General features: G+C 39.5%; 1 protein-coding gene across 1 annotated transcript in view; it reads right to left on the bottom strand.

The window, feature by feature from the left end:
• Positions 1–14,947, bottom strand: part of YES1 (YES proto-oncogene 1, Src family tyrosine kinase) — a 71,765-nt gene extending 56,818 nt beyond the window's left edge. Inside the window, exon 1 of the mRNA XM_090039764.1 lies at positions 14,628–14,947. The gene's annotated coding sequence lies outside the window, so the exon portion shown is untranslated. The remainder of the gene's footprint in view (positions 1–14,627) is intronic.
• Positions 14,948–15,898: the final 951 nt, after the last annotated feature.

Below are 15,898 nucleotides of genomic sequence, written 5' to 3'. Positions count from 1 at the left end.
GGTTTCAATGTGTCATTTTTGTTTGATTCTATTAACAATCTCTCCTGTATTATTTTAAGAGCAATTGAATAATGTGCTTAAATCCAAATAGCTTCACGGATATATCTGGTAGCCGTGTTGATCTGTGACAGAAAGAAATGCAAAACTCTAGAACTTTTGGTTCAGAGATACCTTTTTATTAGACCAACTAAGAAATTTCAAAGGTATCATCTCTGAACCAAAAGTTCTAGAGTTTTGCATTTCTTTAAATCCAAATAGAGTATTTTCAGGTCTTATTCTGTTTTCATGACTCCTCAGATAATTACGACATGCTCTGTATCAGGCTAATGGAAATTACCATTCAATATTTACAAGGGTATAAGATGACATTCCGAAATATTCACCTGCCTAGTCACAATTGGGAAAAAGATTGTTCAGGCTTACAAGAAGCTTGTATCATTTACTACCATAGAATTTAAACCTTTTAAAAAGAAAATGTTCTAACCACAGTTGCTGCAAAATTATCTGTTCAAATGCGACATAAACTATCACAAGCTTTGAACCGCTGACATTACTCAATTTTCAAGAGCAGTGAAATTACCAAAACTCCAGCACCTTCCACTGTTGTCTGCAGGCGGCCTATAAAACTGAAAAAATATGCAACTCATGGTTTTGGTCAATATACACACAAGGACACAAGCTGTATGTACTGATAGCTTAACTGTCTCAGTAAATTCTTTCCCAATTTCCAATTCCTTCTTCTACTCTATTTTCTAGTCTTACCACCCTCCTTAAAAAAAAAAAGAATATTTAGTCTTGATTTATATTCTAATTCACCAACAGGTACCCTTACAACTGTTACAATTAATAATCATGTATCATCATTTAATAGACTGCTCTTTCCATTGCATGTAGCTGAACTAATTACAAGACTATAGCTGCCTATAAATTAGTCATCTTACTCTGAGATTCCTTCTTATAAATCTTCTTGTATCTCTTCCTTATTCTTTTTTCAGCCTTCCTACTTTTTCTCCTCAACCCAACTTGATGGCTTTGGATGACCCCACAAGCCTCCTAACTACTGTATCTGCCTCATAGGTCCTCTCTTCAAACATGTTTTTATCTTTTCTTTTCTTTAGACTGTAGTGAAGAGAAGCCATGAAGGTCAGACTTTTCACTGGAGTAAGTTTTGTGTTCAAACCACGATTTGAAGGGGAGAAGAGCACTGTTCTTTGGGTTCGTTAGTGCACATACAGACATACAGTAGGAAAGCAGTTAGAACACCTCCTCCTCTCAAATCTCCATACAGAGTTGATAAAAGGGGCTTGGCAGGTAAGAAATGATAACATTAAATTCAAATATATTGAAAGGGTCACATTTCACCATCATCATCTTAATTTCAGCATTCCTACTGGTCATAAGTAATTACAGAATACTGTATGCTTCATTAGGCATTTGGCTAAATATTTCAAGTTTTACATATATGGGTTGCCATATATAGAGAAATTATAGTAGAACAGACTTTTATGATACATCTGAGTGATTCACGCACACGCCGTGACACTGGGGAAAAATGAAGAAACAGCTTAAAACACAAATCCATATTTTCTTCACCAATTTCTCTACCAGTGCCAAAAAACAACCATTTTAAAAGTTATTATGTACATTTGGCCAGAACACATTTAATACAGTTCTGTTTGCCCAAGGGACATTGCCTAGCTATAGTTTCTTGGATTTTAACTTTCTTGTCAACAGAGTTGTTGAGTATAAAATATTACATACATACATTTGGGCATATGTCCAGTCAAAAGTATAACAATTTTCAAGCAGCTGAAACTCTAAGCCAACACCAGTTGACAGTATCCATTTAAAAACTCTTTCACACTTGTGCAAAGTTAAATCAAGTTGGCACTCTTTCTGGTAGCCAATTGTTTCCTTAAAGCAGGAGCTCTATTCATTCAATTGAATCACTGCATTAAGAGGACAGTTGGCTGGCATTGAGAGGACTGGGTTGATTGACAATGTGCTTTAGTCACAAAGAAGTTGCAGCAAGAGTTTCTAAAAACCAGTGACTTTCTCAATAGATGAAGCTAATGGAAGATGATACAAGTACAGAACATTTCCGGGGAGAAGTTGAAGGTTCAATGCACTTCCTAACTATGACTAATCGTAAAAATCTCTTCTGTGTCTTGTCTGTAAATTTAGTAGCCAAGATAAATACTTTAAGGAAGTCCTGTTTTTCCCCTTTTACTCCTAGCAAGCTACAATTTAATGGCAGCAAAAATACATCACATCTCTGTGTTATGTTTTCTAGGGCTGTGCGAAGCTTTGGTCGCCAATTCAATTCGGCAGAGACTCAGCCCGACCTGGTGGTTGAATCTGCAAATCCAAGTAAAAAAATCGGGAGACCCTTTAATCTCTCCAAATCAAATTTGAACCCTCCAAATCAATTCGGAGAGATTTGGAAAGATCTGATGATTCAAACATAGACGCAGCTTTAAGTGTTTTTTCTACATACCTCAAGGTACCAAGCGGCTCATGAATGCCGAGATGCTGGAGCGGATGGAGCATCAGACTGGAGCATGGGGGGATACCCAACACCCTTGGCAGCAGACCCAGAAGTGAACCAGAAGCATTTCCAGTCCACCACTGGGTTTGCTGCCGAACACGAGACGCCCCCCTACACTTTTGTGGGGCACTCCATCTGCCCCAGCATTACAGTGTTCACAAGCTGTGCCTGGAACCTCAAGGTATATAGAAAAAACATTCAAAGCTGTGTCTATGGCCGAATCACTGATTCTCTGAATCAGCATCGAATCTTCAGATTCAGTCAAATAGAATTGGGACAGTGATCCGAATCAACAAATCAAATCACTGTCTCCAATTCTGGCTGAATCCAAATAGGATATGGATCATTTTGCATACCACTAATGTCTTCTAGGATTTCTGCGTAACTACAGGTGGCCAGCTGAGAACTTTGCAAATCTTTATTCTTCTAGCTGACAACTGCCCATGAAAATTTAGATACACATTGCACAAATTAACTCTTTTAAATACTCTTTAAAATTCAAAACTGTCAAATGATCATTATGGACTTGACCCTTCTCCCTCTCATGAATACGACAAATAAAGAGTAAAATCATACAGCACTTAAAGTACAAAACATCTGGTATTAATAATTCCTTCCAGGAGATTAAATAAACCTTGTCACATTGCTCTAATTTTTCTAAGATTCACATGCTTGAAAGGCACATCAAGAGTTGGCTAGTTCACCCCCCTGCTCAAATATATCATTTACTATCCCTGAGCTCTAGAGAAACCCATCCATGAAAAAGTATAACAATGCAAAAAGTGACAGTATTCCAATAGCCTACACTTTGATTTTCAATATTCTTTGAATATCAATGGATGTCATACATGCAGAAGGCAAAAATACAGCTTTGCAACAGACTAATATAAATGCAGAGTGGAACATATGAAGACAGAAATTTGGTCAATCTTTAATTTTTAACTGTGCTTCATTTCTTTCTACATGTATGAATGCAGTATTTTATTATTCTCTAAGAAAACATCTGAAATGCTGGTCACTATAGTTTTAAAATATGAAGTTTCTAGAATAATTCCCAAAATAAAGTACATCTTTTTTTTTTAAACTGTGGATATTTTAACAAAGTAAAACCTAGTAAAGTTACTAAATTACGAATTGCCCAAACATATGATTGTAGTTTTAAAAAATGTTTCCAGTTTTCCTTTTTCTTTTAAATTCTATATAAGATATTCAAATTCCAACAAAGACTCAATAAAATATCTGCAATCAGAAAAAAATGACAAAATAACTTCTCACAGCTCTGATTTAACTAACATAACTGCACTAGCTAACTGGAAAGTTTCTTTGAGCCCAGTGTGATCCAGCTGTTGTTAACCAAGCTTTTTAAGATAAAAAAACCCAGTTTCACTACTAGCAAAAGAAAGCAAAACTACTTTGTTTTCATTTTATACTTCAGTGAAGTTGACTTCAATATTGTTGCCTTCACTTAACCTAGCAAAACAATTTGGTTCTCTTGTGTAAAGTCTAATCCAGCTCCCCCTGAAGTCAAGCAGAATTTTGCAACTGACTTAACAGAAAGAGGATCAGGCATTAAAACATGCAGGAAACATATGAATGTATTGCAGCCACACTTTTCAAGTTTAAATTAGTTAAAAATATGCAATTAAGTTGACATACCAAACAGTTTAAAGGGGAAAAAGTGATACTCTCATCTTGTCTAGAAGCATTTTACTTACAAATGAGCTGCCTGTGTAAACCAAGCTTTGGGAGTGTGGGTAGGGGGGGCACGTGCAAAAATTAAAGTTTGCCCCATTCATAGATTTGCAACAAAAATCTTCTGGTATTTTATTCATCTATGTATCTAAGATGCTGTCACTATCTTAAAAAAAAAAAAAAAGAAAACCCAGAAGGTCAAGATCAACTATATTTTCAGAGCTCAATAAACTGTCATAAAATGTTAGCATTTAAACTGTTAAATGAATTCTTGCCTCAAAATGACTCAAACACTTAAGTCACATGTTCCCTAACTGTATATGCGTGAGTCAGTCCAAGATTAAATCTTATATACATTTTTAAATATATTTGATAATAGTAATGATTAAAAATATAATGCTTGCAAGGTATAACTTTGTAGAACCTGCTAGCTGATCGTATATTAAATCAGGCTGGAAAGTGCTTATGTTTCTTTATTAAATTGTATCTTATATTCATATAATATGTTTGTATTGAAATAGATTTTTCTAAAAAGAAAAATGCATTTTAAACACCTTGAATCAATGTCTATCATGATGTTAAACCCACTTTGGGCAGATGTAGCCTTCTTTTTCGGCAGAGAAAAAGTATTTTGTACAACTAGTTCAGTATCATGCCTAGTTCTTTCAAAGTGGACAAACAGATTGGGAGTTGCAAAAGGAAGACAGCTTGTTTTCTTACTTCAAATGATTAATAATATGATGCGATGCAAGTTTAAGGTCAACTAGGTCTAAACATATGCTAACCAGAAACAACCAGTTCAATCCATTATCTACAGATGATATTAGATTTTAAAATAACAGATAATATTAGATAATTAATAATATTTTCTAACACGCTTTGCTATACTTTTCTCCTCATGTACCCAAGGCACTGAAGATAATTGTAATTAACAATCAGTACAACACTAGCAAACAGACACCATATATTTAATGCCAGATTTTTAATTAAATTAAAGTGCAGCTCAATACAAATAAGGTATAAAACATCCTTATCACATAGTAAAGACATGCATCTTTCACCATTTTCTAACATATAAATGAAAAAATAACAAATCTGAATAAATGTATACTGACGTATTTACAATCTTAAATAAGTGTATCCTTTAGTTAAAAACTAGTACTAAATTTAGCGTAAGTATTTACTTGCAAATTAATATTTTAATACTTACCAATCAATGCAACTCAACCTTTCTTCAGTAAAATAAATAAAAATCACCAACACAAAACAAAATTAAAATTGATTATTTAAATCAATGCTGCCTGCTTGCTAATTTACACGATTCAAGTTAATGATTTAAATCTACCCACTGTACATTAGTTTGCCCACAATTTATTCCAAACTCAAACAAGCACTCCAAAATTGTAAATTGTCTCTATATTTTTCAAGAGTTAACCATTCCCAACCTAGATATAAGAGCTACTGTAGACTACAAAAAAACATATTTTCCCTCCTAGTACAATAATAACACAGGTCTTGGGTTTCATGACTGACTTGTTAGTCTTCATCATACTTTACATAGGTTTTTATATGTTTTGAGCCAATAAATACTTTCCATAATGGAAAAGGAAAACTAATTTTTAACTGAATAATAACATATTATGTTTCAATTTCAAACATAATATAAGAAACTTCAAGCTTTAAAATTTATGAACTGTGCTGAACTTTAAATAATCTTAATTTAAAAAAATCACAGCAACATTATTACTCTATCAATGTAGCTATGCTGCAAGAATCAGTCAGCATTTCTTTTTTTTATTTCCTACTGATCAGAGATAAAATCCCTCAACACTTTATAGGGACTTTATAATTTGAAAACACACAGATCTGATCATTTACTCACTTAATATGCCTGGGGAAGGGAGCATGGTATACAATTTTGACTACCTAGTCTTTAAAAAAAAAAAAAAAAAAGCTACAGGTTTAAGTATCACATAGCAGGTAATAAACATTTTACTCCAAATGACCAGAGTTTCCATTCACTATCATGATACATATTGCATTCATGTTATCCTGTGTTGAAGACAGGTATACATTTCACCTGAAGGGGCAGAAGTTTGATTACTGTAAATTAGTGATTCTCAACCAGGGAACTGTAGCACCCCAGGCTGCCTTAAGATCCTTTCAAAGGTTCCATGGGTATCATGCAATGTTAGCACTGTTTGGTGTGTGAACATGATTCAAATGATGAACCCAGAGATTTCAAATAGGAATCTGTAGTGTTAAAAACATTATGACCTGTTGTGGTCTTTCTGAGTTATTTTTAAACAGGAGAATTGTTCTATTATTTTCTCTAATTGAAAAAACAAGTGAAACTAAGAAATGGCTCTTCCTGATCAAGGCGTGCTGGGTCTGTCAAGGGGTACCTTAAGTCTAAAAAGAATGAAAACCATGACTATAAGAAAACACTTTTATCGGTATGATGCATTTGAGGATGTCTACTTTTGTGAAGTTATACAAATTTGGGCCTGATTTATCACTGTAAAGACAGCCACCCAAACATACCCGGTGTTTTACACTTGCTGCATTATTTTGATATCAGACCACACATGCATAATTTTTTTTGTACAAGGAGAGATGCAACTAAGAAACTGGTGTTTGCGTGTTGGCCTAGCTCTTTCCAGGGCTTCAGTGATTGCAATCAATAAATTACCTGAGAGCCATAGTGCTACCATAATAAAGTTAATCAACAGTCTAGAAACTTCAAAAAGCAAGACACTGTTTGAAAACCTTCTTTCATTTCTCATAAAACCTCTTTTACAAGCTGAGTAATACTTCTTATTTCTTTTTAATATTTGGGAGTGTTTGGCATCTAATGATTCAGGACCATCTGCAAAACATAACAAGAGAAAAGGGCTTTGGAGCCCTTACCACTTCCTTTCCTTCTCTTCCGAAACCAATCATCCTGGTTGAAAAATATTTTTTTCTACCCTATTTTACTACCATCCCTGGTCTATCTTAAAATTGAATTTTGATAATAAAAATGAAGATTAAGTTTGTTAACAATTAGATATAGATTAATCAATTCAGGAAACATGAAAACTATTATAGAACTTATCCTTCAAATAAGTATTTAACTCTGGGTTGCAAGACTAGTTCAGTCCAACATTATCCCTACCTTGTTTGCAGGATATCAGCCTACATCTGCTTCAAATTCTTCTTCCAATTTTACAAAGGCCCAATTTTCAAAGCCCCAAGTATTGCATATTCCAGAACCGTGTAAGCACACTGAGAATTCCAGGGTACTATAGATACCAAAATACCAAATCACATGCATTCAAAACGAACAGTGACAGAACCAAAACCATCGTCTGCCGTGCTGATACAGGACCAGAGGCAAGGGGCAAAAACTTGCCTAAAGGCAACTGCAGATGGCAAAGTTGTGTGTGCAGTACCCCAACTAGTGTCAAGGGGGAGGACGGGATATAGGGGGGTCTTCTTAAACCAAAAATGTAAACCAGTGTGCATAACTTATTATTCTAGTATCAGCAACTATGCACTAGACACTGCAGAGGGCGGGATGTACTTCTGTCCAAAGTTCTCAATCTCTCATTTTAGATTACGAACTAAACATCCATAGAGCCTCACTCACTGTGCAGCTCTTCTATTAAATACTCTGAGGGCAAATCCATTTGCTACACTTGTCTGTGGGCTCACTGCACTGCTAAAATGAACCTGCTCATTCTGACAAACTACAGAACATTCTGACCTCCTGAACTAGAGCTAGTTATAAACTTTACTGCTACGGACCAATGAAAACACTAGAAGCTGTAAAACTCTCATCAGCTGTAGTGTTATACCTTAACACCATACATTTCTCTTCCTCAGATCACACCATCGCTGAAGTCTGACCTGACTTTAGAGGCCACTATCTACAGAAATAAAAACAGCCTGAGTTAACAATGTAAAGTTCAGAAATGCCTGGAATGCTAACTCTCAAATACTATAAAGCATTACTTCTTAACTTCAAGCTTTCGTGAATACACTAGTTGCCTTAATATCAGAATTAAAGTGAGAAGCAAGAGGCAAGATGGCAGCAAAAACAGCTCAGTTGGAAATTATGCATGTTACATTACAATTACGTATTTGTTACAATTTTATAAAACAAAGTTACTGTTTTTATTTTACTTATTTCCTCTCTCAGCCAAGCTACTGAAAACGTTTAAAACTCATGTTCTGATGTCAACAGTTTCTCTTCTCATGTACAAGCACTGCTAAAATGACCCAATTTCTACTGGTAAATGGAATAAATATTGACCATTTAAAAAAATGGGAAGGTTTGATTTATTCTACTTAAAGCATCTATCACTACAATACCTTCTCTTGAATGTAGGAAAAAGATATTTTTGGGCCCTGCTGAAAGATGGCACCACAGAACTGAACATACAACATTTCTGTTAAGTTTTGTCTACTTACTAAGCCTTATGGTATTTATAGCCAATTTCTCTACAAAATGTTGAAAAAAAATGTTAATGATACAAATGCTCTAAAATATTAACTTACAATGGCTAGACAAATTTTGGTAGAAAAGAATAAACGCTTTCATGGCCACAAATTTTTTTTCTAAGCACTGATTCTAAATTAATTCCTGAACAAAATATACTTCAACCAACAATATCAGATAATATAAAGTAACTACCTCTTTTACTAACTCTCCATGCACATATGTAGCATTTGATATTATTGTTTATGTTTGCATGGCAGTAAAGAAGTGCCAAGATTTAAGGTTGGTATAGGCAGTTTTGAGACTAAACAGGAGAGAGATTGCAAGATGGTTAAAAAAAAGAGTACAGGATTTGAATTAAATTCTAGACTAATTCCTAAAAAAATGTATTTGTTAGGAAGGAAAATGCAAAACACAATGGCCCATCCCTATTTTTCTTGCTTAAGTCAAATTCTAAGAACAACTATCACTTGCTTCATTTCTGTTCTTCAAGCATGTTGACAACAGCTTATTATAATAAGGACTGTTAGGTATTCATCTGTTTTCTTTGGTAAGAATTCTATTCTGGGCTGCAGATCAAAACATTTCTAATGATATGCCATTGTGGTAGGCAAAGGTTTTCATGCTATCATCTAATCACACTTTAAATATCTATCAACCAGCAACTGGGTCTGTTTTTACAGTCTGAATTACATCATATTAAACAGGGTTTAAATTTCAGCAGTAAGCACAAATCATGCATTTCTTTCCTCAAAAAGCTAAGAATCCCATGCACTTAGGGAGAAACAACTGTCTGAATAAAGTACAACTGCATCAGCAGCTCTGTCCCTTTACCCCATATAAAAACATCTACCTATTTTATAATGTAGATTAGATTACAGATCATATTTACTTTTACATGCTCATAGAAAGCATAAATGCATCCAGAAGCTTGGGAATTGTTTTAAACTTGCAAAGAGAGGAAGTGACTATAAGATAAATGGCTATAAGATAACCTTAGAAATCTAACTGATGCAGAAAAACGATCCTCAAATTTCCTCAGAAACAACCTATGGTTTTGATCTGCAAAGTTTTCACAACTAGCTTTATTCATCTGAACACTCACATTGTCATGGAGGCCACGGAGGCTTTTTGCATAAGTAAGGCTATTCACAGATGTGTGTATGAGGAGAGAGCTGTTTATTTTTTCCCCACCTTCTCTAAACCTCTGATGTAAAAACACTATTTCAATGCACATGAAATTTTATCCATAAAAATGTTTGTCCTAAGTACCAATTATTTTCTCAAGGTATCATCTACTTTCAGGAGAAATGTTAGTATACAAAGTTTATACAGTTGAGACATTAACCGTTTGTTTTACTCTAAAACAGTGGTTCTTGACCTTTCCGGATTCGAGGCACCTCTCACTGGACTCAAAGCACCCCTCCATAGCTTTTCTGAATTGAGTGGAACCCTATTTAAAATACTAATTTATATATTAGTGCTTACCTCCTTGTACAGGGCCTGGGCAGTAGAGGTGGGGGGAACCATATCATCCAGGCAGGGACAAACCTGAGCCAGACTTAACTTATTTGCTTATCTCCTCACACCTCCCATCTCCCTTCAAAGCACCTGTCAGAACCCCAAAGTATCCCAGCACCCTGGTTGAGAATCACTGATCTAAAATATGTGAAGCAAATATTAACTGATGCACAGCAAGAATCACAGAGCCACCAAATTGTCAGCACACTCAAAATGCAAACAGAAAACAGCACTGAAGTGGGAAAAAATAATTATCTGATTTCCTGTGTAGCATCTCTCAGTATTCAAGAGTGGAAAAACAGATAATATTAGTCTGAGGTTTTAGCGGTCACTACTTCCCCTGCACTCTCTAACCATATCCTGTAACACTACATATTACTACTTCAGTCAAGAAAAACAAATCAGAACAAAACCTCATGCTCAAGCCTAGCAGCAGAGATTTGCTGAAGCACTGTTCCTGCAGATTCCTACCACAGTACAGGAGAAGGTTGGAGCCCTTAGAGGAGAGCCCTTGACTTTGGAACCCACTTCTCCCTCAGCTTTTTGAAGCTCAGTTTGTTGCCCTTGAGGGCATGCTAAAAGACCTAGCTATCTATTTTGTGTTTTGACTAAAGAGGTGGCTGGGGGAACTGTTATTTAAGGATTGCTTCAAAGTCCTGAGTTTCTCCAACATCATGTCAGTTTAAGTTATGCTTTTGTCTACATTTTTAATGCATACATGAGTTGCAAGGAGAGAACAGAGTTTTTTAAATGAAATAAGAATCTGTACATAAACAAATTTCCTTCCTCCTGTTACTAATGTCTTACCCTCCTAATCTTGCAAATAGTTGTGCACTAGTTTAACACAACCAGCTATCTCCATGGAACAACTCACATACTAGTCTGTGCTTTTGTCATGCCAGTACTTCTACAGGATCTAATCCTTAATATTGTGGCTATCTCCACTAATAATTTATCTGATATAGTTAATATGTGTCCTACAATTAGCTGATAGTATTTTTATGTGGCCGGTATCTTTTATCCTTTGCAAAATTTAAGATATACATGTGAACTTGGCCAGATTTTCTTTCAAAGGTGGTAGCTGGAACCTTTCAGATTTAAATCACTGGTTTAGCTCCAGCTCACCACAGTAGTTACCATATACTAATTGTGAAGTGGTTTGTATACAAACATACAAATATATGCATATGCAGAGAGACTGCCCCTTGATAAAGAGACCACTGCAAACCAGCACCCTTGTTGATATTTAGATGTCAAAAATGTTAAACTTTGAACATGAAAAATGGCTTTCCTTCTTACACTGAAAGATGGCACCTTCAACACAAGAAAGAAATCATACTGACAAAGTAGTGTGAGAAACTTTTTGTCACTGCTGAATGTGCTCTGTGAATTAAGTCTCCAGTGTTGATAGTTGGCACTTTTCACAACTATGACATTGTTACTTGTTTCAGCTCAGTCAATAAAATAATCTACTGTTCTTATAGTACACTGTTTGTTTTGGCACTGATACCAATTTTTAAATTCTTGACATAAAATGGCTTGTTTAAACTGTGTTCAAATTATGGAAGTACAGCACACAGGAACAAAGATGAAAGAGAAAATACTTTGCTTGTAGTGGTTTGAACATGAGCAATACTTGACTGAAAATATATTGCTAAGGTCTTGCTTTTGTCCACAGACAAATAGAATACATAGAGCAGTAAAGTCATGCTACCACTTAAACTATAAAACAAGCTCTGGTTATATAAACTGGCATTTGTCACAAAATGGACATTTGCACACTAGTCACGTGACAACACACATTTACCACAGTGGAACACAATGAATAGTTTTGATTTACTCTCTTGGAGATGCTGGAAGTATATTGATTATCAACATAAAGAAGGTTCTATTCTAGAGCATAAAACATTGTATTGTTTGTTCTGTTACATGAATATGGGTAACAATACACTCAAAGCCCTCCTGGTGTGTTAGAGGAATAAACTCTGTTGTTATTTTACATTATTTTGGTGCATGACATGGCAGGTAGAAAACTGGCATCTGACTAACTACTTTAACTTAGTGCCTTTTAACATACTACACCCCTGCAAAAGCAGTATTTTTTCTGAGCTATATATAGGGTGACCGCATGTCTTGTATTGGCCAGGATAGTTCCAGATTTCAGAGGCTCTCTCAGCGTCCCAGTCACTGGAGAAAACTGAAGCAAAAATCCCAGATTTGTGCAGACCCTCCTGCTTGCCTCCTGACTCAGAAGCCAGGCACATGTGGGCAGGTTTGCACCAACATGGAACTTTTGCTTCAATTTTCTCCAAGGAGCAAATTGCCAGTGGGCTGCTCCCTGGTCTGGACTCCTCTGAGCTACAAAAGGTGTCACTTTAGCAGTAGACTTGGGGTGGGGAGGAAAGGGGAAGGAGCTGCAGCAGGAGATGGGGGTGGGTGTGGGCATGTGTGTACATACCATGCTGTCCTGCATGGCCCCGCTCCTGGGAGCTGTGGGGTTGGGGGTTGTGGTGTGGGCATTTCCCACCCCCACTCTGGATTTCTCTCAAATTATTATAGTTACCCTAGCTATATACCATACATAAGATAATGTGACAGTTCAAATGTATATTTTTATACACACACATTTTTCCCTTAGAAGCCAAAATCCCATTTTGGTAGACAATATTATGCAAATATAATTGAATAAATTCCACTTTATTGTAAGAAATAAGAATTAAAGGTGTTTAAGGACTAACTGTGTTCCCGCTGAAGGGACTGTGAAAACAGGATCTGGGCCTAAATTGATGAAAAGTTATGAAAACCAACAGCCAAAGACACATAACAATCACTTTCTGCCTTTTATCCCAGGCTTTTTCCCCCACCTTTTGTAAATCTGTTTACTGTAGTCTTTTGCTTTGGGGAGAAAAATAATCCCTTCTGATCTGTGTATTATACTTCATTCATGTTGCAAATACTGTCTCGTTAGTACTAAGGCCCTGACTCTGCAAAACTTAACATCCCTGCTCAGTTTTGTGAATGTGGACTCATTGGACGCTACTTTTACGTGAAGTTACACGTATGCTTAAGCTTTTGCAAGACTGAGATCCAAGTTATACTGTTAACTAAAGGAGTCATTTTTGAATTTACAAAATGTGAAGAATGTATGAAAAAGCACTATGTTAAGTTACAGAACTTGGGGGAAGTAGTACCCTAAAAAGGAACAACTTGCCTAATATTTAATTAGCATGGTATATCTGAATAAGTCACTCTCTAGAATAATATTCTACTCTACCAAAACAAAGTAAAATGGTCCATATCCCCAGTACACAAAACACATGGAGCCGGAATTACCAAAATAAATACAACGGTATGCATTTGTTGCCTAAGCCTATAGCCTGCTGGTATTCAGCCCTGTGCAGAACTTGATGGACCATGCATCAATATATGACTACTCACAAGGCGCAAAGTCAAGTACATGTCTCCACAGGACTGAGGGCCTACGCTTTCTCCACCTGATTTTTTTTCAAACTCAAGCAGGCTCAAAGAAGGGCAACTACTGCAAATGTAAACCTGTAAGAGTCACCGCGCCCCCAATGAACATCCACATTATGAGATCTCTTGCCTTCGAAAGCTTGTCTAACTATACCAACCAGGCGGCTGGTCAGAGAAAAGGCACAGTCCTGCAGAGATGCCCTGCCTCTCGGATACAAGTCACCACAGCGAGAACAGAGGACAGCACAGATGCATTACCAGAGGAAAGCAGGGACACCAGGGTACAGAGGACTGGAAAAATGCATTTTCCTGATATCTACCTTTTTCAGCGCTGCTGGGACAGACCACCATGGTTTTGCAGAGAGGCCTGAACCCATCACATGAGGGCAGGAAGGGACCTCAGCAGGGCATCAATACGCCCCCCCTCCCCAGCTACAAACAGGACCAGCCCCCACCGCACCATCCCCGCCAAGGCTTTGTCTTAAAAACCTCCAAGGATGGAAATACCACAGCTTCTCAGGGTAGCCTGTGCCAGTGCCTTCCAGTCCTGAAACCCGCACCAAGCACAAGCGACGAAAGACGACAGACCAAAAAGGGGGGGAGGGGAGGGGAGGGGCAGAGAGGCAAAGGGCAAAGCTCGCCTCAGGCGGGGGTGGCAGGGAGCCGGGAGGAACACGCAGCTGGGCCCCCACCCCGCGCGCACAAAGCGAGGAGGCGCGGCGGCTTCCCTCAGCCCAGGCGGGTGGCGCGGCCCCCCCGTCCCCCATGCGAGATGGGGCCGCCGCGCCCCGCACCCCCCAAAAAAAGTTCCCCGCAAACTTTCCTCAGAGCCAGGCGCCCCCGCAGGAGGATGGGGAGAGCGGGGTGCGGGGCCTAGCGCCGCCGCGGCCCCGGGGAGCGGGGCCTCACCTGCAGCTGCTCGAGTCGCTGGGTCGAGGAGGAAAGGCCGCGACCGCCCGGGCTGGGGTGGGCTGGGCTGTACGCGCGGGGAGCCGGCCGCTCCGCTCCGCCAGCGAGACAGGGAGCGAGGGGCCTCCCCGCCTCCTCTTGCTGCCGCTGCCGCCGGGCTCCCCACGCCGCACCGCGGCGGGTGGTGGCGGCGGCGGCGGCGGGGAGGGGCCGGGCCGGGTACTCAGTCCCCGTCCCCGGCAGGCGGCGGCGCCCCTTCAGCGCGGCCCGAATGCAACACGCCGGCCCAACATGGCGGCGGCCGCCGCGCGGGGGAGGTGCTCGCCCCGGCCTGGCCCGGCCCGCAGGGGGCGCTGCGCCAGCTGGAGGGCCCTGAGGGGCGGGACCGGGCGGCAGGTGCTCCCCTGTCTGCCGCCCCCTGGGGCCTGGGGAATGGCGCGGGAAGCGGCCTAGGTTTGGTTTCTGGTAGTCCGGGATTGGCCCAGGAATCATCCAGGATTGGCCCCAGGACACTCCGGGGTTGAGGATTGGTTCTTAGGTAGTCCAGGATTGAGGATTGGTCCTGAGATTGACTCAAGGCTGACCCCGGGTAGTCCAGGATTAGCCTTGGCACAGTTGGAGATTGTTTTTGGAGTCCAGGATTATCCCCAGGTAGTCCAGGATTAAGGATTGACCCTGGATTGGCGTGGCTCTTGGGAAGTCCAGGACCAGAGTCATCCCTTTTGGGATGGGGGGTGAATTGGGGCAACGGCCGCAGGCTGCACACTTTGTGGGGGGGCCCTGTGAGCAGTGCTGTACAGGCCCCACAGGCAGTGCCATTGGCATGTGCTGAAGCCACCACTACTGCACGCAGCCACCATGTGCCACTAGCTCTGCGCTCCGGCCTCTCGCCATGTCCCACCCCCACCCCTGCAGAGGCAGATATGCCCCAGGCTCCGCACACCCTTAGGGTCTGCTCTGTCCGGGCCTGTCCCCAGGTAGTCTAGGACTGGTCCTGGCACAGTCTGGAATTCATCCTAGCACAGTCTGAGATTGGCCCCAGGGTAGTCCAGGATTGAGGACTGTCTGGGACAATCCAGGATTGGCTCTGGGGTAGCTCAGCAAGAAGACTTTCAGAAAACACATTTGAAATCCTTCCCCCCCGCCCCAGGCTCTGTCAAAGAGAGTGGCTTGCTCAATAGCTTTAAAATGAATCCCTTCCGAGGCAGTCTCTAAATGAGTAAGCCTGGGCAGATGTGTGAGCCTGCTTGCTTGCAAGTTACTTTTTAAAA

Source organism: Crocodylus siamensis, chromosome 3 (genome assembly GCF_052110815.1).
Source record: "Crocodylus siamensis isolate JL-2025a chromosome 3, ASM5211081v1, whole genome shotgun sequence".
Lineage (NCBI taxonomy): Eukaryota > Metazoa > Chordata > Crocodylia > Crocodylidae > Crocodylus > Crocodylus siamensis.
This window is presented reverse-complemented; position numbering and strand designations above follow the sequence as displayed.